The sequence below is a fragment of the Physeter macrocephalus genome, chromosome 18, assembly GCF_002837175.3.
Source record: "Physeter macrocephalus isolate SW-GA chromosome 18, ASM283717v5, whole genome shotgun sequence".
NCBI classification, from domain to species: domain Eukaryota; kingdom Metazoa; phylum Chordata; class Mammalia; order Artiodactyla; family Physeteridae; genus Physeter; species Physeter macrocephalus.
This window is the reverse complement of record NC_041231.1, coordinates 29,016,599-29,041,446: the sequence shown is the minus strand read 5'-3', so window position 1 is coordinate 29,041,446 and position 24,848 is coordinate 29,016,599. Positions and strand designations below refer to the sequence as shown.

Genomic DNA, 24,848 nt, shown 5'->3' with positions numbered 1-24,848 from the left:
ACCAGTCAGAATGGCCATTAGCAAAAAATCTACAAACAATAAATGCTGGAGAGGCTGTAGAGAAAAGGGAACCCTCTTGCACTGCTGATGAGAATGTAAACTGATACAGCCACTATGGACAACAGTATGGAGGTTCCTTAAAAAAATCTCAAAAAAAAAAAAAAGGTTCTGAAGAACCTAGAGGCAGGACGGGAATAAAGACGCACACACAGAGAATGGACTTGAGGACACGGGGAGGGGGAAGGGTAAGCTGGGACGAAGTGAGAGAGTGGCATGGACATATATACACTACCAAATGTAAAATCGATAGCTGCCTTTCCACCAACCATGCATCTAAAATATGGCAGCCATTTGTACTTGTTATAGACCACCACAGTCCATTAACACATACTGCATTACACATATTACCAAAACACAGTATTTTATAAACCAGGAGCAACTCTCATTTTGAAGACGTAGTAACTTCAGCCCAGAGAATAAGTGATTGTCCAAAGTCAGGTAGTCAAAAAGTAGCAGAAAGGGGACTAAAATTGAGTCCAGAACCAATATCCCTTCCTCCAGGCCACAAATGAGCAGGGTTATTTCTCATCAGGTTAGCTTACTCTCAAGCCCCATGGTGAAAACTCTGGGTTGTGCATCATAAGAGTTTAATGTTAGTTTCATTTTAAGAAAGGTTCAGAGTTATCTAATTGCCAGAAATGGAAACCCACCCAGACTGCCTTAACTAAGAGGAGATTTTTTTTTAAGGTTCAGGAGTATCTCTTGGAATTTTAAGGCTGTTGAGAAACTGACACTAGAAAAGCTAGCTCAAACCAAGGAAGCTATTGCCTGTCTTGCTCTTCTCCATTCTTCACTGCAATGTCATCTCCTGGTCTCTCGCTCCTCCTTCTCCCCTACGTGTGCACATTCTTCTCAAGCCCAGCTTTCTCTGTTTCTTCTTAACCATGAATGAAACACAGCTGCCTGAATGCCTTTACTGCTTCCCAGTTCCAATGCCACCAACTAGCTCCCTATCATCCCTGTGTCCCAATTACAAATTCCCAGGTGAGAATGTCTGATTAGCTGAGCTCAACCAATGAAAAGATTCACTTTACTCAGGTGTCTATCCTCATCCAAGCTGCTGGAGTCATGGAAGAGTATAGTTACATAATGTAATCATGATTGCAGGACATCACTTCTTTGTGTGCTGAGAGGGACAATTTCTCAAAGACGGAGCTGCACAAAAGAAACTATTAGAGGGGCTTCCCTGCTGGCTCAGTGATTGGGAATCCGCCTGCCAATGCAGGGGACACGGGCTCAAGCCCTGGTCCGGGAAGATCCCACATGCCAGGGAGCACCTAAGCCCGTGTGCCACAACTACTGAGCCCACGTGCCTAGAGCCCATGCTCCGCAGCAAGAGAAGCCACCACAATGAGAAGCCCTCGCACCACAATGAAGAGTAGCCCTCGCTCGCCACAATCAGAGAAAAGCCCATGTGCAGCAACGAAGACCCAACGCAGCCAAAAACAATAAATAAATAAAATAAAATAAATAAATTTTTAAAAAACTATTAGAATAACCTTGGATATTAAAATGACAGCCTTGTATCAATCATCTGGCTTCTTCCAAACATCTCAATGACGGGCATCTCCATTTATGCATTTTGACAATCCGTCCAAAGAGACGTGAACTCTAATAGTGCCAAAGTCAGCGGGTGTACCACTCAGATCTTCCTTCAAGAGAGACACTGGCATCTCGAAGAGATATTTTCACACCTACGTTCACTGTGACAATATTCACAATAGCCAACAGGTATAATCAACCTAAGTGTCCATCAACAGATGAATGAATAAAAAGTGTGATATATACCTACAAGGGAATACTATTCCGCCTGAGAAAGGAATGAAATTCTGACACATGCTACAACATGGATGAAACTTGAGGACCGTATGCTTAGTAAATAAGTCGACTAGTCACAGAAAGGCAGATACAGCATGATGTCACTTATATGTGGTATCTAATATAGTCAAACTCTTAACAACAGAAAACAGACTGGTGGTTGCCAGGGGCTGTGGGAGGGGGGAAGGGGAAGCTGTTTGAGAGATATCAAGTTTCTGCTGTGCAAGCTGAAAAAGCTCCAGAGATTGTTGTACAACAATGTGCACCTACTTAACATTACTGTACACTTAAAAATGGTTAAAATGGTAAATTTTATGTTACGTGTTTTTGACCACAATAGGGGGTTGGGGGAGGGATGGAGAAAGAAAAAGAGAGAGAGAGCGCAGTTAGCTGTCAGTCTCCACTGTGTCTTCAGAATCTACTTCAATTTTTAGCGAAGGCCGCCCAGTTCCCAGGCACACCCCAGCCAGTGACAAAGCACAATAATAGCACAGGACTCACTAGCATGGGATGCTTCTACAGGTAACCTTTACACCAGTGCTCCCTTTGGGCTGACCAAGACTCTCTCAGATCTGTCCTACATTGTGAGGCTCCTCCTCCTTCCTTTCCTCTTACCTTTCATAGGTGTCAGCCCTACCTCATGGTCTTAAGGTTTCTGTGCCTACTTTTCCTGCCCTCCTCTTATCTTTCATAGGTATTATCCCCAACAAACCTCTTCCACACCTACCTCTATCTTGGCATCTGCTTCCCAAGGAAACTACCTGTCATAAATCACTAAAACCACCCACAAAAACGCTCTCCCGTACACCCATGGGAGAAAGGGCATGCATGGGCATGCACACCCACGGCTAAGGATGCTGCATGAGGAAGCCCCTCTGAGCACCAACCTGACACCCCCAGACAGCGCTAGCTCTTCTCTATTCCCACTGCATCTTTCATGCCTCCATCATCACACTTAGCACCTTATCACAGTTGTTTACAAATTCATGATGCCACTATGAATATGCTCCTTGAGGGCTAAGGGCGTACCTGTATTTATTTCTGTATCCCCAGCACCTGCCAGCACCTGCCAGATAGGACAGGCTCAGGAAATGTTTGGGGAAAGAAAGAAGGTCAGGCAGGAGGGAAAGAATGAAGGAAGAAGGGTTAAAGGACAGGAACCGTTTTTTATATATCTCTGCATGTGTCCAAAAATGCTCATCCACAGGCTGCACTGGATACAGTAGTCTGCCCTTCCTGTCATCCACCCAACTGTTACCAAACATATATTGAGTGCTTACAGAGTACCAGATGGAGAGAGAACATCTCCACCCGACTCATGCATGTGGTCTCTATCCCGAGCATCACAACACAAGGGCAGTTGATTCTATTGCGGTCACTGTTTCCCAGCGTTATTTGGTCAACAAAGTATCCTCTGCGCACTGTGAATTTTGTGAGGAAGAGTGAGGGTCGTCGCTTGGGAAAATGGACACTGACGTCACTGACAGTTCCCCCAAGATGGTACAGGGCGACATTCCACTCAATGACTCACTAGCCATTTTCGGGTACAGCCTGAGCTTTCTCTTCACTAACTACATTGACCTTTCTCGAGGCAAAGACTGACACTGTGAATATATTACCTGTTTCAAAAATCATCTGTTTGTAAATGAAATGGTGGCGTGATGCCTGCAGAGGTTTGCAGACATGGCCACATGAGTGTGCCTCCCATTTGGAAGATTTTACCGCATTTAAGTCATCTGAGGCTTTTAAACCAATTGCCCTGGGACTTCCCTGGTGGCGCAGTGGTTAAGACTCCACGCTCCCAATGCAGGGGGGCCTGGGTTCAATCCCTAGTCAGGAAACTAATCTCACATGCATGCCGCAACTAAGAGTTCGCATGCCACAACTAAGGAGCCGGCGAGCCGCAACTAAGTAGCCCGTGAGTTGCAACTGAGGCACACACGTGCCACAACTAAGGAGCCAGCGATCTGCAACTAAGGAGCACACATGCCACAACTAAGGAGTCGGTGAGCCGCAACTAAGGAGCCTGCCTGCTGCAACCAACACCCGGCACAACCAAATAAATTAATTAATTATTTAAAATAAAAATAAAACAATTGCCCCAACCATTACCAAATCTTGGGACTTTCTTCAAGAAGAAATACTACTAAATATAACCAGATTTTAGCTCTATCTTTAAAAATTTGTTTTGCTGACTCATACTAGCTTTGGGTAGATTTCTGAATTCCAGAGTGGAATGACCAGTAATGATGGAGACTGCTTCAGTTCAGTGTCCCTTAGCAACCATCATTTCACTTTCCTGTTGCCATAACAACTATAGCATGAACATCAAGGTCATCAAGCCCACTGAGCCTCTCTCAGGAAGCTGAATCTTTCACACTCTCCAGTACTCTCTTCTCTATTTGCTCTCACAGAAGATGTTTTCTGGAAAATGACATTTGCTTCTCCCTTCCTCCACTCCATACTACCTTAGAAAGCAATCTATTTAAAAGGAACAAGATAATCCCTAAGAAAGGGGGTGCAAAGACCCAACCTCATAGATTGAGAAAGCCACCATAACCTGGTATTTAAACTGTGCTATACCTTCAAATGGTTCTGTTTTTCAAAAATGGAGAGACAACACGGCTACAGGAAGGATTTCGAAATTCTCCAAGTCTTCGATTCCAGTATGACATCTGTCACCATCTTAGGACTCACTTAGGTCCTCCAGCTTGTAGTTTCTGGGGAAAAAGTGTGTGGGGCAGGGTGGATGGGCGCTATATGTGATGATCTCCAAGGTCCCTCTCAGTTCCCACATTTTGTGAATCCACATTCCGACATGTCACCTCTTGCAAAGGCTTGCTTTTAAGTGGTAAACGGAAGCCAGTCCCAGCAGAGGGAGGCTTGTCCACCTCTCATTAGAACAATCAGCCTCGTGGAACAAGGGTAAAAGGCCCCTCTCAACACAAGCTTTTGGGCCCACTCTCATGTGCCACTGGTAGAGCTGGCGCTCCAGAAATACTGAATCACTGTAAATAATTAGGCAGCAGCGAAACTTTCCCTTCTTTGTGTTCGCTTAAGGATTATAAATAATCGACATAAACGATGGCTTTTCACCTCAGCTCTCACCCCCGAAATCAGAAGAATGAGCTAAATATTAGCACTTAGAGACAGCATAATTTTGTAGTTCTATTAAGGCCGACAAATAAATCTCCCAGCAAAATTGATTCTATTTTAGGGGAAGAAAGGGTCTACTTAGACCCTTTCTTCCCCTAAAATACAAGAATAAGTGATCCTTAGCCTGTTCCAGATAAACCCCACTTGCCAAGCTTTCCAAGCCATCACTGTTAACTGCAACCACCTTCTGAAATTCTGCCCTGCTGATCACACGATGTAGCTTTCAATGCATATCAAATAAATTTCATTTCAAGACTTGTGCATTGCACTCATTTATTGAACTGAAGACCTCACCTTTTTTCTTTACTTTTTGATGATTTTTTGTCAGAAAAAAATATTTCATTAGTTCAGAACAGTTCTTACGGCATTGTGCCTTTTTCTATTTGCCAAAGTGTTTATGATATTGTTATTTATGTTTCCTTTCTTTTCTTTTTTCCCCCAAAAGCAGTGTTAGCTGAGGCTGATGCTCTAAATTATCATCTGCCCCCTTGCTTGTTCTGCCCGTCCTTACTGACATGAAAGTCTTAATGCTAGCTCATCAGGCTCCTCTCCCCCTGCCAGCATGGACACTTTGAGAAACTGATGGGGGGCAGGGGGTTGGATTCGGCAACAAGACGTACCTAGCTGAAACTTTTTTCGCTGGGTAAAGCGAAGACACTGCAGGAAAGAAAGGATGCTTCCTGATGGCCCTTGTTTCATCAGTGCTTTCTCAGGAGGAAAAAGGTGACTTGGCAAAGGAGGAAGAACACCTGGAAACTAGTCAATGATTTCATCCTGCAGGCATGGAGATCTGAATAGTGTATTCTGTAGAAGTGGAAGAAGATGCCAGCCACGCAGCAAATGATAAATTCCTTATAAAAATGCTAATTAGAGACTGGTGCCTGGCACATAGTGGGCACTTAATAAAAGTCTCTGGAATGAATACATGAATCCCAATGTCAGTAATTAGCATGTGCTGAGGAGAGGTAGAATAAAGTTGCAACTCTGAAGAATTCAATCAAATTCATCCACTCATGGACGATCCACATAATTCTGTCTCATATTTATAGTTTATATGGTATTCTTCCTTCTCAGTGCTCTGTGACACACTCTCACTGGCACTCACAACATCCCTATGAGCAGAAAATTTTCGTGAAAGCGGGGGCGGTGGTGGTGGTGGAATGAACTGGGAGATTGAGATTGACATGTATATACTCATATGCATAAAACAGATAACCAATAAGAACCTGCTGTATAAAAAAATAAAATTTAAAGAAATGATTTCAAAATAAATCCCTTCCAAGCCTCTGTCTACTAAGTGAGTCAGATATATCTGCAGGGAGATAATGATGTAACATTTATCTGCTCATTTGTACTATAAGTTGACTATTTAAAATAATTATGTTAACGGAATTGTGGTCTTCACAGAATCTGAGGGAAAAAAAGAATCAAAAGGTAGGATTGGTAAATATGTTTCTTGGAGTTACCCTGGGTACTCAGAACAGTATAACAGGTACAGGTGTCACAGACTTGGCATAAGACTTCATAAATCATCTCTTACGAATTTGGCTAATGTGAGTTAGGTCACCAGAGCAAAGTTAACTTCGAACCCACCATACAGAGAGCCAGAACCTGTATCATGATGAATCTATGAAGACATTAAACAATATGAAGCTCTGCCTGAGGTCCCAGCTGGCCTCTTTGACATTGCTCTCTAACTTTGGTAGTAATCCCAATTCTCCAACTGCATTGACTTCTACAGTAAGCATATTGTATAAGTAATTTGTTTTATAGATCAGTTTCTCTCTTTGAGTAACTATAACATACCTACCATGTATTAGTTATGGCAATGCTAACTATTGTAAGACACAAATACCCAGATTTTAGTCATGTAATAGGACGAACTAAAAAAAAATAAAAGAAAGAAAGAAAGAAAATTATCCTACTCCCATTTTATAGGTGAAGAAACTGAGATGGACATTAAATGACTCACTGAAACCCTATAGCTAAATGGCTAGCGCACTGGGGGTTAAATTTAGTTCTCCTGACTCCCAGCCCAGCAGCTTTACCCTAAGGTCTAATCTTTTCTAGAAAGTGGATGACTTTGGAATTAGAATTCCTTACCTATAAAATACAGTCAAAGCAATTTTTTTTAAAAAACAAAGGCATCAGTTAGGATCCCTGGCTGCAAGGAAAATAAACCAACTGCGAAGATCTTTAGCGAGAAAGATTCTTTGGAAGCATGTAAATGGCTCAGTTCCAGGGGGCAGCTGGAAAGTGGGGTTTGGTGATGGCAAGGGCTCCAGGGGCTGATTTGCTAGAAACAGGAAGCACAGCAACTCTCTCTCTTCAGAAATAGTCTAGTCAGAATACTGCAGGTGATACCACTCTTATCACTGCCATTGCCAACAGTGCCATGAAAATTCCTCCAAACACTTTGCTTATGCTAATATCACTACTTCAAGATTTAAGCCCCAGGAGAGAGCATCTGATTGGCTGAACTCAAGTCACACATCAAGTTTCTGGCTCTTTCAGAGAACAGGTAGAGGTGGAATCTGCTCTCCTCTCCTCCCCCCTTGGTTTCTGCAGCAGGAGAGATGTACATGGAAGCCCACATCCAATGGAGGAGGGATAATTCTCCAGAAAAAAAGCCGATGGCATTAAGAAGATGAATGATTACTGAGCCAAAAATGAAACTCAACTGCTTGCCATTCCAGGTTATAGATAAATACATTATTCAAGACAATTTCACGAGGAAGTTAAAGCCTAAATGTAGAGAGCTGGGCCACCTCCCATCACTTGGACCCTTCTTGGGGTCCCTGGAGTGACATAATGAAAACAAGCTAATAGGACACACAGAATCCTAGAAAACCTGGTTGACTTGGTGAGATGTGGGTGGAAGGAGGCATTTCAATTCCCACTTAAGGAAGCACACGTCTACAAATCCTTGTGTTGGTTAAGCCCTGTTCCATCCTGCACTGTCTTTCATGAACAGTGTACTCCTCCCAGTTCAGTGTACGGCTCTTCACCATAATAAACCACAGCTCACAACCAGAGTGAGGTTCTTGTTAGGAAAGAAGTGAAGAGTAAGCTGGTAGAGGTAATTTCTTCCTTTACTTTGGATTTTGCCATTGAGGGCCTCACCTGGCGATCTAGTGAGTTCTTTTAGTCAATGAGCTCTTCTTTCTAAGACCTTTTCTACTTCTTAACTTCAGCGACACTCATCAGACTTAGAGGTAGGTTGGTACCACAGTGAATAACCATGAGTTTTGTCTATCCAGCACCCCGTCTTCTTCCTTCCAGAGATAACACCTGGGTCGCAGCAAGGAGGAAAACAACCTCCCAGACTCTCAGAACACACAGTGCTGGTGGGGCTGAGCACACCCTCCCCTGATCCTGGGATGGGCATGACCAAAGCCTGGACAACTCACACGACCCTCCCTCCAGGCAACAGTGATTGGTTCAGGACACGAGCATGTTACCCAAGTTGGGCCAATAACATGCAAGTCTGGGACTTCTGATGGAAGAATAGAGAAAAAGGCTTTTTACACTGAGATGACAACATTGTGAGGATACTCTCCTGCAGCTGGTTGCAGTCTATTCACCATAAGATAACGGGCTGTCTAAGCATAAGGATAACAGAGAGAGGCAGAGCTGAGAGATGGAGATTTTGATCCTCATTGTTTGAGCATTTGCCTCCTGCCTCCATTCAGGAATCTACCGCCTGAATTTTCAATTATATGAGCCAATAATTCCCTTTTTGTGATTGAGTCCATTTGAGTTGTATTTCTCTCCACGCTTGTTTTTCACAAATATATGAATAATAAATCCATCTATTCACTCAGCTAATATTTTCTGAGTGCCAGGCACTCTGATAGGTACTGGGGATACTATCCTGTGCAAAACAGACACGGGTGCTGCAGTCTGCGGGTAGAGACATGAGTCAAGACACAGATAAATATGCTTTGAAAAATGGTGAGGAGTGCTAAAAAGGAAAATATAGAGCACTACGAGACTATATAGAAGGCCTATCTGACTACTCCCTGACACAAAAGAGATTGTAAAATGTCTACAGGTAAAGAGGATGTTGACATGAGACAGCAATAAAGGGTCACCTTCAGGAAAGACCAAGGCAAATGAGAGGCAGACCAAACTAGACAGGTAAGGCAGTCTCACTCCCATTTTATGTGAGTAGCCCTCTTTTTTTAAATTGTGGTAACAACACTCAATATGAGACCAGCTCTCTTAAATTTTTAACTGTACACCACAGTATTGGTAACTATAGGCACAATGTTATACAGCAGATCTCTAGAACTTATTCATCTTGCGTAACTGTAATTTTATACCTGTTGAACGATAACTCCTCATTTTGCTTTCATCCACCCCTGGCAACCACCATTCTACTCTCTGCTTCTATGTGTTTCACTAGTTCATATCCCTCATATAAGTAGAATCACACAGTATTTGCCCTTCTGTGAGTGACTTATTGCACTTAGCACGGTGTCTTCCAGGTTCATCTGTCACATATGGCAGGACTGCCTTCTTTTTAAGGCTGAGTCATAGTCCATTGTTTGTATACACCACATTTTCATCATCTGTTTATCTGTGATAGGCATTTAGGTTGCGTCTACTTTTGGCCATCGTGAATAATGCTCCCATGAATATGGGAGTACAGATATCTCTTCAAGGTCTTGATTTCAATTCTTTTGGATCTTTTTAAGGCTCCCTAACAGACCGTGGATACAGAGCTGAGAATAAGAAAACTTAAGTGTTCCAGAGCAGGGACTACAGTCTCAACTTCCAATGGAGACATTTCAGAGAGAAAAATCCTAAATGAACCCAAACTTGCTCAGCTTGTTTTCACTGAAGGACTCTTTGAGCATCTGCCCATGACATCTTATTTTACCAGCACTGGGCTGGGCCATGAGGGAGGCAAAAGAAGGACCACAAACACCCTATTGTCCTTAAGATGCTCACAGTGTTTGTACAGGAGAAACAGTAAGTCAGTTTATCCAAGGGCATGGTTGTGTGAAGCAGATAAACCATGTTCAAGAACATTCGCAGCAGAGAGGAAGAAAGTGTTTGATATTTGAAAAAGCATTCAATACCCTAAAAACATAAGACTTTATTAAACAAGTTTGTGGCTGGTACAAAACACAGAAGACAGCAAAAAGTATTGAGGGAACATGAGTTTTTTACAGTTCTAGAATTTTTTCATCTAAAGGAGAGGTTCATGGCAGGTACAGCAGCAGCAGAAGGTAGCACTTATTAGGTACAAGGGCTTTGGGGTCAGATGGTCCAGGGTTCAAATCCCAGCACTGTCACTTACTAGGTGTAAAGAACGGGACTCTGGGCATAGGATCTCACTTTTCTGCATATCAGATACCTCTTTTAAACAACAGAGATACTAATACTGCCTACTTTAGGGAGTAGATGTGATAACGAGATGGGATAATTATTGGAAAGAACCTTGTGCTTTCTGGCACACAGTAAATACTCAATAACTCTTAGCTATTATCATGACTATCATTATTCTGGTCTTTGACGGAGGGGGAAGGTGTGAATAGATTTGGCTCTTAAAGACTAACATTGCCCTCATAGCTAATAATAATAGTTAACTTATATAGAGTATGGATTGCATGCCAGACATCATGCTGAGTTCTTCCCACACTAATCCTCACTCATGCTCAGTGGGGAAGTACCATCATTACCCCCGTATAACAGGTGACAGCACTGAAGTACAGAGAAGTTACCAGTCTAGGCTCAAAGCTGAGAAGTCGCAAGGCAGGGATTAACCCTATACATTCTGACTCAAAAGTCTCCACACGTTACCACAATGCAGCACTGCGCGAGGCAGTTCTTAATTCTGTCCAATCCTCAAAACCTTCTGCAGAGATTTCTTTCAAAGATTTTATCTCAGGCCCACACCAAAGTCTCCCATTCAGTAAGTCAAGGTGGACCTAGGAATCAGTATGCTTAAAGCTCTCCAGGGGATTCTGAAGATCAAAAGAATTTAGAAACTCCAGCTTTAGAGGACCATGACCCTGATGACCCTGACGGGGAGTTAACTGTAGCTGCCCGCCAGCCCCATCACCATGGTCTCTAGAATAGACAGTGCTGCATCTTCCACCAACATCAAAGAATTGTTTTCCTGCAGAGCTTAACTCAGTTGGGACCAAGGATAACTCAGCAGTCAGGGACTCATTCCAGGTGTCAGTTTCCTGCATCAAAGTCAAGAGCTTTCTTTGCCCAGACTTAAGAGCCACTCAAATATTAATTTCAGTTCCATTATAAATCACGAGTTGTAGGGTTTCCCTGGTGACGCAGTGGTTGAGAGTCCGCCTGCCGATGCAGGGGACACAGGTTCGTGCCCCGGTCTGGGAAGATCCCACATGCCACGGAGCGGCTGGGCCCGTGAGCCATGGCCGCTGAGCCTGCGCGTCCGGGGCCTGTGCTCCGCAACGGGAGAGGCCACAGAAGTGAGAGGCCTGTGTACCGCAAAAAAAAAAAAAAAAAAATCACGAGATGTAGCCCATGCCCACAGTCCTTGAAAATATTTTGAGCTCTCTAGACTCATGAAGTCTGTGTTCCACTCCCCCTCAATTTATCCCACTCCCTCCCAGAATGTTACACTGTCCATTAATGACCATCCCGGTCCCCCAGATCATGGTCAGGCACCAGCCCCTCAATCACTGCAAAGAGATATAGAACATTCTCCAACTGATTCCGAGCCAAAAGGTCCCATCACAAGTCTCTGTGCAGGCTCAGAGCAGAGGAGTTAACCACTTAAGTGGTCTTTGTTATACGGTTGGCACTGACTCACCACAATGAGGAAAAGCTCTATCTGATTTTCTGGGAACATTTAGAATGAACATTGCCCTCAGCAGGCCACCTAACCAAGACCAGAAGGTGTTCCCTGAAGTCTGTAAAAACCACCGGAGCTCAGGGCTGTATACCTGTGGCTGTCAGCTCAGCCCAAATGAAGCTATCACTTTCACCATATGATCCCAGCAAGTCATTAAAGACGAGTGGTACTCATACTTGTAGATCAATACCCCAAGCAAATACATCCAACAGCAGCTAGAGTCAATGGGCACCAAGTCCATGTTTAATCCAGGCCAGGCATTTGCATACGGTGGAACCATACAATGGCTAAACTACTCCCCACCCCGCCCCGCCTTTTCTAGTATGATATCCCGGCAGTCACTGCTGCTGCCTGCAGCAGCAAAAAACCTTATTTAGACAAGTGTTTGAAGCACACTGTTCACACAACAATGGAAAGAGAGACACTGAGTAAAAGCTCCGTGCTGTGACTGATGTGTGATACAGCCTAAGGTGACATATTATAAAAAATTTAGTTGAAACAATGCACATAGCTGGAGCCCTTTTGCAAATGTAAACACAAGTACCTTCACAGCAATTTCCTCATTATCTACTGGTGGTTTTTCTGCACTCTTGCTTTTGCTCCATCCTCCTTGACAGAGTACTTTGGGGGACTTCTGCCGCTGACTTTAATGTATTTGTAATACAGATGTTCAGCTTTATTAAAGATAAATCGATTTTTAACTCTATTCAAAAAGTCCAGGGGCAATGTCTTGTGAAATCCAAAACAACCTTATTTTTTTGCACAGGGGAAATTATAAGGGTAAACAATGATACCTGGTGGCAACTGACTTCAATCTGTGAAATGGGTCTCTTCAGGATGTATGTGGACAAGCAGAAAAGTGAACTGCCTTCCAGCTCACCCCACCCCTACGCCCATTCCCTGGAATACACATTGAAAACACATTCTCAGCATGTTAAATACTGAATCCCCATCCATGAATTTCCAGATGAACAAGAAAACCATGAAATTAAATGTAAGCAGGTAAACTTGGGGAATGTCTACTCTAAGATTTTTCTCTCCCTATTTCTGATTCCTCTCCATAAATGTGTTAAATATAACTATGTGCTATTATTCATGTACCCTAAAACTTATTCTTTTGTGCCACTGGGGAAATTTACTCTCCTTTAGTAAGAGTTATTTCCATATTTTTACAATCTATTTCTTACCCCTATTTTTCTTGGTTAATGACACATTCAGGACCCACTGTGGAAAGGCTATTTAATTCTCAGTGCTGCAGGGATTAAACACATTCAAGTGACAAACAAGTATTGAGCATACTCTTCGTAATGAAGACACAGCGTCTACTCACAAAAAAAAAAAAAAAACTAAAATCAAAGGAAAGCATGCATCTCAATCCTCCCTCATCCTTCCAAAGGAGCAGCATGCCCTTCACAACGGTCACCAAACCATCATTTGAGTACCACCATTTTCTGAGATGTAGCAACCTCCTGGTTTTGCTGTTTATTTATCTGTTTGGACTGCTTAAAGCCAACAACAATCCCTGAGTTGCAAGCAAATTAGTCATGAGAGCTACAACCAGAATAAATAGAGATAAGAGAAAGGAAACTAAAGCTTACTGGACAATTGGTGGTGGTTTCCCACACTTCCTCCTTCTCCTTTCTGAACAGCCTTCGATTTGCATTTGGAGATCCACATGGTTCCGGGAAGCTGACTCCACCCAAAACTCCAGCAGGGGAGCGTGTGACCTCAGCTGAACCAATCCATGCATTCCACCCTTCAGATCAGTGATTGCTTCAGGATTAGGTAGATGTTCTTAAAAGGATGTGACTGTAAATGGGACAGAGACTCAAAATTAACAGCGACTTAAACAAGATCAAGGTTTATTTCTCTATCAGATAAAACTCAAGCTGGGATGATGACTCTGCTCTGTGGAGGCAGCAGGGGCCGGAGCTCCTTCTACCTTGCTGCTCTTCTAGTCCTAAAGTCCTGCTCTTATCTGCATATTTCCAAGATTGCTTACAACTAGAAAGTTCCCATGTTTCCTCTTCTTTACTTTAGGGGAAAAACACGAAAATTGTACGCAGTAATTTTGCTTACATCTCATTGGCTAGAACTCAGTTACATAGTTACACTAGCAGCAAAGGAAGGTGGAAAATATAGGGGTTTTTTTCAGACGTAAATGTGCCCAGATAAAATTATGTTACTAGGAAAAAAGAGGAGAATAGGTATTAGAGGCCAAGCAGTAGCCTCTTCCTGGCATGTGAACTAAATTATTTCAGATTCTCGTGTTGTAACTTGGAACCCAAGAAAACAGGTGAATATTCTTCTTCTGGATGCATGGTTTGCTGAAGTGGGAACCTGAGTGACAGCAGCAATTTTTACAACCATAAGGAAACCAATAATAGGATGAAGCCGACACCTGGAAGAGGACAGAATCAAGGAAATCCCAGAGAAAAGTATCTAGATATCTAGTAACATCATAAAATTCTGAATCAAACCACATCTGAAGCTCTTTCTTCAGACTTTTTCACTTACGTCACCCCGTAAACTCTCCATATTTTCTGAAAGCTTGAATTGAGATATTCTTATTTTTAGTCAAAACTTCCTAAGATACAGAATGAGAAAGGGACAGAGAAAGAGATGGGGAGAAAGACCCAGATAAATACTGAAAGATGCGAGATACCAATTAACACATTAACACAAAATTTGACCAAAGTTACTTTGAGAAACATGAAGGGTATAAACTAAAACAGAAGTGCTGAATATTAACAAGAGCAGAGAATGACCCAAATATTATCAAAACTTCTTAGAACAAAGAAGAGATGACGAAGAATAGCTGGTATTGAGCAGCCAAGAAGTATGTTCTGAATAATTCTTTCCCAAACTGCTAGTGGGGATTCAACTCTACTGCCACATCACACTTTCCTCCACCCTCTTCCACAGAAAAGACTTCGTTGGGCGAGATAATGCCTTCAACCTAAAAGCCTCATTAAATTAGCAATTATTCCAGATCAAAGTCTTGGGTAGACGCCACTGGCCTTAACTCTTCAACAAATTCCATTGTGATGGTCAGTGTGAGCCCTTGAACACAGCTTTGTAAATTTCCAAGTATGTCGTCTAGGCTCCTTTAACTCTGGGCCCCAGGAGAAGATCAAGCAATTACGACCCTTTTGGCCTTTATTCTCCCCTAAGATCATCATCGGAAGTTATTAGGCAAAACTTACAATATAAGTGAAGACAAAATAGGCACAATTTTTAGAAACTATGAAAGGAGTATGTTTTTTCCTTAAGATAACGTTGAATAAGACGTGTTTGAATAAAAAGGAAACTGAAGAGGTGAGAAAAAATAAGTTGGAAGAAATTGTGTTCTTCGCGGTCACAAATAAATGAGAGGTGGATGGAATTAGAATTGGGATCTACCTGTTCTAATAGACATCGTACCTAAAATCCCTTCCACTTTGATTTCCAGATTGAGAAGAGTTTTAGTAGGGATAAGTACTGACAGAAATATGGCTTAAAATTGGTAGTATCCTACTGCAAAAGGTCATTCAAATTTGTAAACAAAAACAGACATTCCAGTAGGTATTTTTATATATTATTTTGCATATGAGACAGGAAGCAGACAAAAGAAGACTGTTAAGAGTAGAGATTGTGGAGCAGGACATTTGTTCATTCCACAAATACTGATTGCCCTTAGTATGGGCCGTGAACCACTCTGGGTGCTGAGGACAAAGTGTTAAATAAAACAGACAAGAAACCCCTGTCTTCAGAGGCTTCAGGTGGTAAGGGCTAAGAAAAAATAAGTATAAGGAGGTTGGGGAGTTCTGTGATAGCAGGGGAAGGAGTCAATTTTAAGTAGGAGAGTCAGGGAAACACTCCCTGAGGTGACTGTATTGGTTGTCTATTGCTCCATAGAAAATTAGCCCTTAACTTCGCATCTTAAAACAACAAACATTTATTATCTCCTAGTTTCTGTGGGTCAGGAATTTGAGAGCAGCTTAGTTGTGTGGCTCTGACTCAGGGTCTCTCATAATGTTGCTGTCAGCTGGGGCTGCAGGCAACTGAGGCTGGGCTGGAGCTGAAGAATCTACGGTTTGGCAAGACTCGGTACCTTTCTACGTGGATGGCTCTATGTGCTTCTGAGGGCCCTCACAACCCAGCAGTTAGCTCGCCCCAGAGCAAGTGATGAATGAGAGAACCTCATCTCAGAAGTGACAGACCACTCCTTCTGCTGTATGCTCTTGGTCACACACATGTACCCTGGGCCACTGTGGGAGACTACCAGAGCATGACTATCAGGGGGCCAGTATCACTGGGGGCCTCCTTGGAGGCTGGCTACATTGATACTGAATAAATAGCTGAAAGAGATGAGTTCAATATCACAAAACTTAAGACGAACAACTTAACTTTTATAAATGTTCATTTTCTCATCAATACACTAGAAAGTTTTTAACTATCTACACCATCATCATGTTGAGAAGCCTTAGATAATGTCAAAAATTTCTTTGGCTCAGTGCCAGGCATTTCATAAATGAGCAACACGTGTGAGGTTATCATTAGTATGGATGTGGCTGTCATCATCATCCTCATTTTACAGATGAGAAAACTAAGCCTTCAAGATTTAAATCCTCACTGATGGTCACGCCCCTTAAACAGATGATAATCATATTCAAGCCTTCTGAATCTAATAGCTTCTTTTTTTATTTTACTGTGCGGCCTCATAGATACCATGGGAAGGATGGATAAAAGAGTTGAAGGTTATTCCAAAGCAGGAATAAGAAAATTAAAATTATATGAGGAAAGAAAGGCAAAAAGACTCAAAACCTACTCCACTGGCAATTACCAAACAGGGCTACAGGAGTGCTTTTTGGCTTAATGTAACAGAAAACCCAACTCTCCATGGCTTACCGAAGAAGTATGAATGACAGTAATTGCTAGCTTTCATTCTCACAGTTAACCTTTTGTCCTTTTGTCTTCATGCTTGTTGCTTCATAGTTACAAGATGACTGCTGTAGCTTCTGGCATCACATTGACAATTCAGGAAGAGAGGAGGGTGGTACGCACAAGTTCTGCTTTCCAAGATGCCTCAGCTGACTTTCATTTACACCTAATCAGCAAGAACTCTATCGATGACTCCCCTAGTACGTGGGTAGGTGGCAAAGGCATGGCTTCAACCAATCACAATTCACCCCTAAGCTTAGTCACGTTACTGCCCAAGTAAAATCTGGGCTCTGTTTTTGGAAAAAAGGCAAGTCTTTGTCTATTGTAGGCAATTGATAGGTTCATCCACAGTCAGGTGGATTCCCCAAGAGAAAAGCACCCACCAGCATGGTTGCTTCTTCCCACTTTTCAGGTGAAATCTATGTAAATGCTCTCTGTAGCTTCTTTTTTTTTGAAATTTATTTATTTATTTATTTTTGGCCGCGTTGGGTCTTCGTTGCTAACCGTGGTCTTTCTCTAGTTGTGGCGAGCGGGGGCTACCCTTCATTGCGGTGCGCAGACTCCTCATTGCGGTGGCTTCTCTTGTTGTGGAGCACGGGCTCTAGGCGTGCCGGCTTCAGTAGTTGTGGCGCACGGGCTCAGTAGCTCCGCAGCATGTGAGATCTTCCCAGACCAGGGATCAAACCCGCATCCCCTGCATGGGCAGGTGGATTCTTAACCGCTGCGCCACCAGGGAAGTCCAACTCTGTAGCTTCTATGTCAGAGATATAAAAACTGCAGAAGAGCTGCTGGGCAAATGGCTCCTTGGAAGCACCTAACCTTGTTTATAGCATCTCTCAGAGGCAGGTGAAACAAATCTGGCTTCAACTTACTGAAGGCTCTTAAAGGGCACCAACCAATAACACCCCTTGGCGATTCAGCCAGACTACACTGTCACTGCCGAACACACTTCTACCCTTCCTGCCCTCATCACAGGTCTGCACTGCCCAGTGTCTCCTTCCGTGGTAATTCAGAATACTGCTTCTTGCGCCTGGTAGGTAGCAACAAATATTCTCACAATTCCAAATCACAGACGTTATGCACATCCACCTTTAGCATAGAACAAATCTCATTTTTCATTATTTTTCATATTTGATGATTTTATTTAACCATTCTTCATTCTTTGTAGGGTCAGAGAGCCCCCAGAGGTATATTCTACAATGGAAAAGTTTCCAAAAGCTCACAGAAGTACAAGACAGACTTGAAAAACAATAAACCTCCTCAGATAATCTAATGAAAGCACAATGCAGGACTTTTTAATTCAGGGAAAGCAGATGCTTTAAAAAAATTTTTCCATACCACTGAAGTCATGAGGTGCTGCAGTATATCAGAAAGAACACAGAGTATCAGAATTCGTAAGCTCTAAGCCCTGGGTGTCTAGCTAGAAGCCCTGAGGTGTGAAGCAAGTTATCTATGCTGAGGCTGAGATATTTTCTGCCAACAACACAGGTTGGGGTGGTGGATCTGCGGTTGACCCAAAAAAATGGTATTTTGTGTGGAAGTACTTTCTGAATAGCTACATTTTATTATGTGACAAGTTTGTGGCAGACGTTATGCAAACTTTACTCTCATCTCATTTGAGCCCAATCCACATGGTAGATGCTATTACAACTTTAGAGTTGAGAAAATTTGGGATCAGAAGAGCTAAAGGGACAGTCTTGATGACACAGACAGAAAATCATAGAGCTTGGATTCAAATTTGGATCTATATGGCTCTTTCCACCACAGGATTATTATTATTATTAATTTATTTACTTATTTATTTTTGGCTGAGTTGGGTCTTCGTTGCTGCACACAGGCCTTCTCTAGTTGCGGCGAGCAGGGGCTACTCTTCGTTGCAGTGCGTGGGCTTCTCATTGCGGTAGCTTCTCTTGTTGCGGAGGACAGGCTCTAGGCGTATGGGCTTCAGTAGTTGTGGCTCATGGGCTCTAGAGCGCAGGCTCAGTAGTTGTGGCGCACGGGCTTAGCTGCTCTGCGGCATGTGGGATCTTCCCAGACCACAGCTCGAACCCGTGTCCCTGCATTGGCAGGCGGACTCCCAATCACTGCGCCACCAGGGAAGCCCAGGATTATTATTTTTATTTAGAGTTTCTTGCACGAGCATGCTCACGTGTACACACACACACAAATTCACTGCCTATAGTGTGTTCTCTAGCGTTGTCTACTTTCCAAAACATCTCACCATCCTTCAGATCTGCCCAAGGTAATATTTTAGAATCTTTAAACAAAACTCAACAACTTACTCTAGTACCCTGTCTTCCCCCGACATATCTGTTATTTTTGAAACACACACACGTGTGCACATACACACACACAAATATATAAAACACAAGCCATTTTATTTTTTTTTACAAGTGATTTATTATTCTTTTCTCTTTTTATTTATTTATTTATTTATGGCTGCCTTGGGTCTTCGTTGTTGCGCGCAGGCTTTCTCTAGTTGCAGCGAGCAGGGGCTACTCTTGGTTGTGGTGCGCGAGTTTCTCATTGCAGTGTCTTCTCTTGTTGCAGAGCACGGGTTCTAGGCGTGTGGGCTTCAGTAGTTGCAGCACGTGGGCTCAGTAGTTGTGGCAGCACGTGGGCTCAGTAGTTGTGGCATGTGGGCCCTAGAGCATGCAGGCTTCAGTAGTTGCAGCACGTGGGCTCACTAGTTGTGGCGTGCAGGCTCTAGGGTGCACGGGCTTCAGTAGTTGTGGTGTGAGGGCTCAGGAGTTGTAGCTTGCAGGTTCTAGAGCACAGGCTCAGTAGTTGTGGCACATGGGCTTAGTTGCTCGCGGCATGTGGGATCTTCCTGGACCAGGGCTCGAATCCGTGTCTCCCTCATTGGCAGGCAGATTCTTAACCACTGTGCCACCAGGGAAGCCCACACAAGCCATTTTAGATCTTACAGTTTGGGGTGAATTATCAGAAGATGAATAAAATGACTGATACTGATTAAATTGAAAAATATGAAAGGAATAAAATTGCTGAAGCTACAAAACTTTTAGAAGCCAATAATCTTCTAACAGAGAGGCTTACTGACATTTTGGCTAGATATGGAAAATCAGATTAGAATTATGAGGAGAAAGTTATTCTGCCTTTTATAAAGGAGAGGAAGGAGGGGGGAAAAAGAGCAGCATAAGCTAGGGAAGTAGTTATAGCAGGATACATTTCATTTCAGGATACATTTCATTTCAGAAAAAGCTCTCTGATAACCAGAAAACACCACATTTTAAAGTTAAGGATTGAATACTCCTAAGTCCATTACAGATAGACTCTTTACCATGCTGGAAATAATTGAAAAGCAGAGGCATGCAATTGACCACTTTACGGCTTCTTTGATTTCTCCAGGCTGTTTGAAGAGTTGAATTCTGGAAAGGATTTGAAAACTGGGCATACCAACCCTGACCAGCTAATTGCCAATGAAGAAGAATGAATTACTCTGCAATTATATTAAAGGTGAAAGAGGTCCCAAGGAAAAATTCTAACCAAAAAAAATGGACTGACTTGGGATAAAAGCTTGATTGGTAACAGCCATGACTATTAAGATGTTGAGCCTGAGTTCAAAGGAAGGACGAGATCAACTTTATGTCTGACAGTCTTAAGACAAGGTCACCACCTTCTACCAAGAATATGCCAACTTATTCAGATATGTCATTCCATGTCACACATCAGATTTGTTTACCATGACTTCTTCCTGGATTTGCCCTTAACGTTTTGCATCCAGGTCATTAGTTTGACCATTGTCAAGTTACAGACAAATTTATGACAGAGGAGCACAGATAGACTCATTCTTCTGGACTTACAGGTGGTTAGTCACCTTATGGAACTCATTAATCCCAAAAGCTGATAGAGCTTGAAAATAGAGACAGATTGCAAGCAGGTTTTGATAATTCTTGGATGACAGATCATAATGGGTCCTAAAGAAAAAAGAGGCCCCACAATTATCTTTTGAGCATCTAATAGGGTTGCCACATAAAATACAGGACACCCAATTACATTTGAGTTTCAGAAAAACAATGAACAGTATTTTAGTGTAAGTATATCCCATGCAGTATTTGAGATATACTTTCAAATGTATTGTTTATCTGAAATTCAAATGTAACTGATCATCCTAGTTTGTTTTGGTTTTTCTTTTGCTTGTTTGCTTGCTTGCTTACCTGCTTGTTTTTGCTAAGTCTGACAACCGTAGTCTCTATTAGTGTACGGTCCAATCTTACACAGTGAGTAAGGAAAAATTGCCTGTCTTAAAAACTATCATGAAAAACCATTTAAATCAGTCAAAGTCTACTCTACTTGATATTATATCACTGTACTATCTCTCAGTGATTCCAAAACAGACCATTTTCCCTCAATATTGAAAAGTTTTCAGTTGAACACCAAATGAAGTCTGGGCTGTGTTTATGGGCCATGCTGTATAAAAAAATATACTGTCTGACTTTTTAAATTAATGTTTATCAAAACAGTATCAGTGCATGGTTTTAAATGCAAAACAGTACACTTAATTTAATGACATAATGAAAAATTACATTCCTCTGCCTAACCTCTCTGCATACTTCAGACCAACTCCCCAGGCCAACAAACACTCAACTCTTCTAAATGTTCTCCTTAATATTTACTTCCATATTTATAAATAATAGGCCTATACTATTCTTCCTTAACTTACCCATTTTAGACATTATCTACACATTTTATGATGCTTCTGAGCCAACCTGTATTTTATGAATATGCCTTCTTCTTTGGACAAGCCTTCATAGTCCTTGGAGTCAATCATTGCCTTGGGTTTGTTTGTTTACCTGTTTTTGCCTGGTTTTCTAAGTGAGCTTTGTTCATATTTTTCACATGGTTCAACATCTCTGCCACACACCTGTGAATAATATTTTCCGTTTACCCAAACACATCAGTTCCATTTTCTTTCTTCCCTAAAGATCTCCCTCCCAGAGCTTTCCACCCACTTTGCTCCATTCCGGACCTCCACTTCTCAGCCTGGTACTCAACTGTTATTCTAGGTCTTTTCCTTTGCAAGTCTCCGGTGTCGGAGTGCCCATTCCTGAATTCCATGTTTGCTTTTTTTGTTGTTTTCTACCCAACTGTTTATAGGAGTACACCCTCCAGAATTTTCCCTGGGAAGGCTGAGAATAAATATTTTGAGTCTTTGCAAGCATGACAGTGTCCTTTCTCCAGAAAATAAATATCCTGTCTCTTGTCAAGGGTGCACAGGGAAGGGGAGTCTACTGTCTGGGCAGCGTGGAACGGGGAATCTGGGCTCTAATAGCTCCACGTTATTTTCTTTTTTAACCAAACTCTGTTTCTTCAGCCCCATTCATTACCCTGCTCTTGGTAATAGCTTTTCTGAATACAGAGTGAAAGAAAAAAAAAAAAAGAAGTTACTAATTTTAGGGCTCAGTGTGTACCAGACCCTTTAGCTAATTTTTAAAAGTTCTAACACTTGTGCCTGCCAGCAACCAAATCATGTCCTCAAATATTGCTTTTTTAATGATGATAAGAATGACTCAAAAAGGTCCTACCCTATATGATATGAAAAGGGAGAGACAGCATTTGCTAATAGTCTATCAAAGCTGTATTGGAGAATTCGAGAACAGGTATGAGGTGAGGATACAATAATAAATGCAGTAAAGAAATCCCTTAATGACTAGAGATGCAATACTAGTTGGGAAATAATATTGGTGCTGGACTATAGCTAAGGGCAATAAAGGCTAGTATGTGGGAAGGATGGAGGCTACCATGCTCAGGACGCCAGTGGTTAAGAACAGGGATCCACATTCAAGTCCCAGCTTACGTATCTTCTCACAAACTCTGGCTCCAGTTTCTAGCTCATGCTGAATTCTCCATCACTACTCTGAATCTCTCCCTTCTTGTGCTTTTCTGGACAGTATGAGGCCACGCTGAACACCATCCCAGTGCCTTCACGCCACAAAGTACCCCAGACAAAAGATAATATAGTATATGAACTTCTCTATAGATGGTTCATAAAAGAGTGACTGGGCAGAGGCAGGGAAGGGGGCATTCACAACATTTTTGTAGTGATAGTCACTAAGGATTGGATTTCGGCCATCATTTTTTTAAATCCCTCTGTAACTGCCACTGGCTTTTAGTTCGTCTCTAGCTAATTTGCTTGCTAGCTCTCTTTCCTCCAGAGCCCCTCTGCCTCTTTCCACAGTGGCTCCTGAGAGCTCTCACATTCTTTTCTTTTTTATTTTTAATGAGTGGAATTTAATTCTCTTGGTTTCAATTTTCTACCTTCAGGGCTTGTACAGAGACCACCATTTTGTTGACAAATAGCCTATGAATGTATTTTGCTAAGCAAAAGGTTATCTGATCCAGAAAGGAATGCTGCCACCTCTTAAAGAGATAGACGTGGCTGTGTGTTATTAGTAAAGAACAGTTTTGTTTTTCTCACACCTTCTTATAGTTATATAGTATGACTGCATTTTTATAAATACATACGTGTGTATGCACATACACATACATACTTCATATACATAAATACATGTGCATATTATACACACAACTTTATTTATTTACTTATTTATATTTTGGGGGTATGCAGGCCTCTCCCGTTGCGGAGCACAGGCTCGGGACGCGCAGGCTCAGCGGCCATGGCTCACGGGCCGAGGCGCTCCGCGGCATGTGGGATCTTCCCGGACCGGGACACGAAGCCGTGTCCCCTGCATCGGCAGGCGGACTCGCAACCACCGCACCACCAGGGAAGCCCTACACACAACTTTAGATACGTGTATAGCGAGACAGAGAGAAAGAGAAATTTGTAATTATATTTACCAAAACCCTTAATAAAGGGTCAGCGAAATTCTCTCTGGAAAGTGCTGTTAAAGAAGGGCTTTGGACAGTGTGCTCCGAGGTCCCGCGGATCTGTCTTTTCCTTCAACAGCGTTTGGACAGAACAGACCCAGGGACACCCCTTGCTCCAGCTCTCCCCACCCTCCAACCTTTTTTCCAGTCACAACCTTTGGAATCAGCCGCTCCGCTATCCTCGGTCACAGGGACCAGCGAACACCATTTTTTTTTAGCTTAACTCCTCATGACCGATCAACCACGAGCTCCCGGATTCCTCAGAATTACTCCACCGAGGTGGAGGCCAACACCTGGCCAACATGCATCTGCGAGCCTCCTACACCTACCTCGCTCTGGGTTTCTATTTCGAGGATGTCGCTCTGGAGAGCGCGGGCCACTTTTCCGGGAAATGGCCGAGGAGAAGCACGAGGGCGCCGAGCGTCTTGAAAATGCAAAACCAGTGCGGCGGCCGCCCTCTCTTCCAGGAAGAGCAGAAGCTTCCCCAAGATGAGTGGGGTAAAACCCAAGACGCTGTGGGAGCCGCCGTGCTCGTGGAGAAGAACCTGAACCAAGCCCTTGTGGACCTGCCTGCCCTGGGCTCTGCCCCGGCAGGCCCCCCGCCTCTGTGACTTCCGGGAGAGCCGCTTCCGGGAGGAGCAGGTGAAACTCATCAAGAAGATGGGCGACCACGTGACTAACCTCCGCAGGCCGGCTGGTCCCCAGGCTGGGCTGGGCGAATATCTCTTTGAGAGGCTCACCCTCCAGAACCACCAGGAGCCTCCGGAGCCCAGCAGGCTTTGAGGAGTCCCGGTCTGCAGCCACTAGGCAGCTTTTTAACCACCCTGGAGCCCTCTCCCAAGTTGTGGACCAAATGGAAACAATAAAGCTTTATGCAGAAAAAAAAAAATAGAGCTTTGGTTTTCTGCATTTTTACGGGGATGTATTACTCAAATAATGAGAACATGAAAGTGAAACTATTTCCATTTAGAAAAGTAAATTGAGTATGTGTCAGATGAGAAATAAACATAAGAAGTCTAAATAGAACCACAGAGAATGTTTTTAAAAAAGAAAGAAAAAAAGACATTTATAATAGAGAGGGAGGGAAGTCATGATCTGAAAAAATTCATTAAACAGAGGATGACACATCTTACATCACATTCCCATAATAACAATACAGAGGTCCTAAGTGCGTTTCATGAAGCATGAAGAAAAAAAA

General features: G+C 42.7%; 1 pseudogene; it reads left to right on the top strand.

Annotated features, from left to right (window-relative positions):
* The first annotated feature begins 3,342 nt into the window (after positions 1-3,342).
* Positions 3,343-24,433, top strand: LOC102992297 (ferritin light chain-like; annotated as a pseudogene).
* The last annotated feature ends 415 nt before the right edge of the window (positions 24,434-24,848 follow it).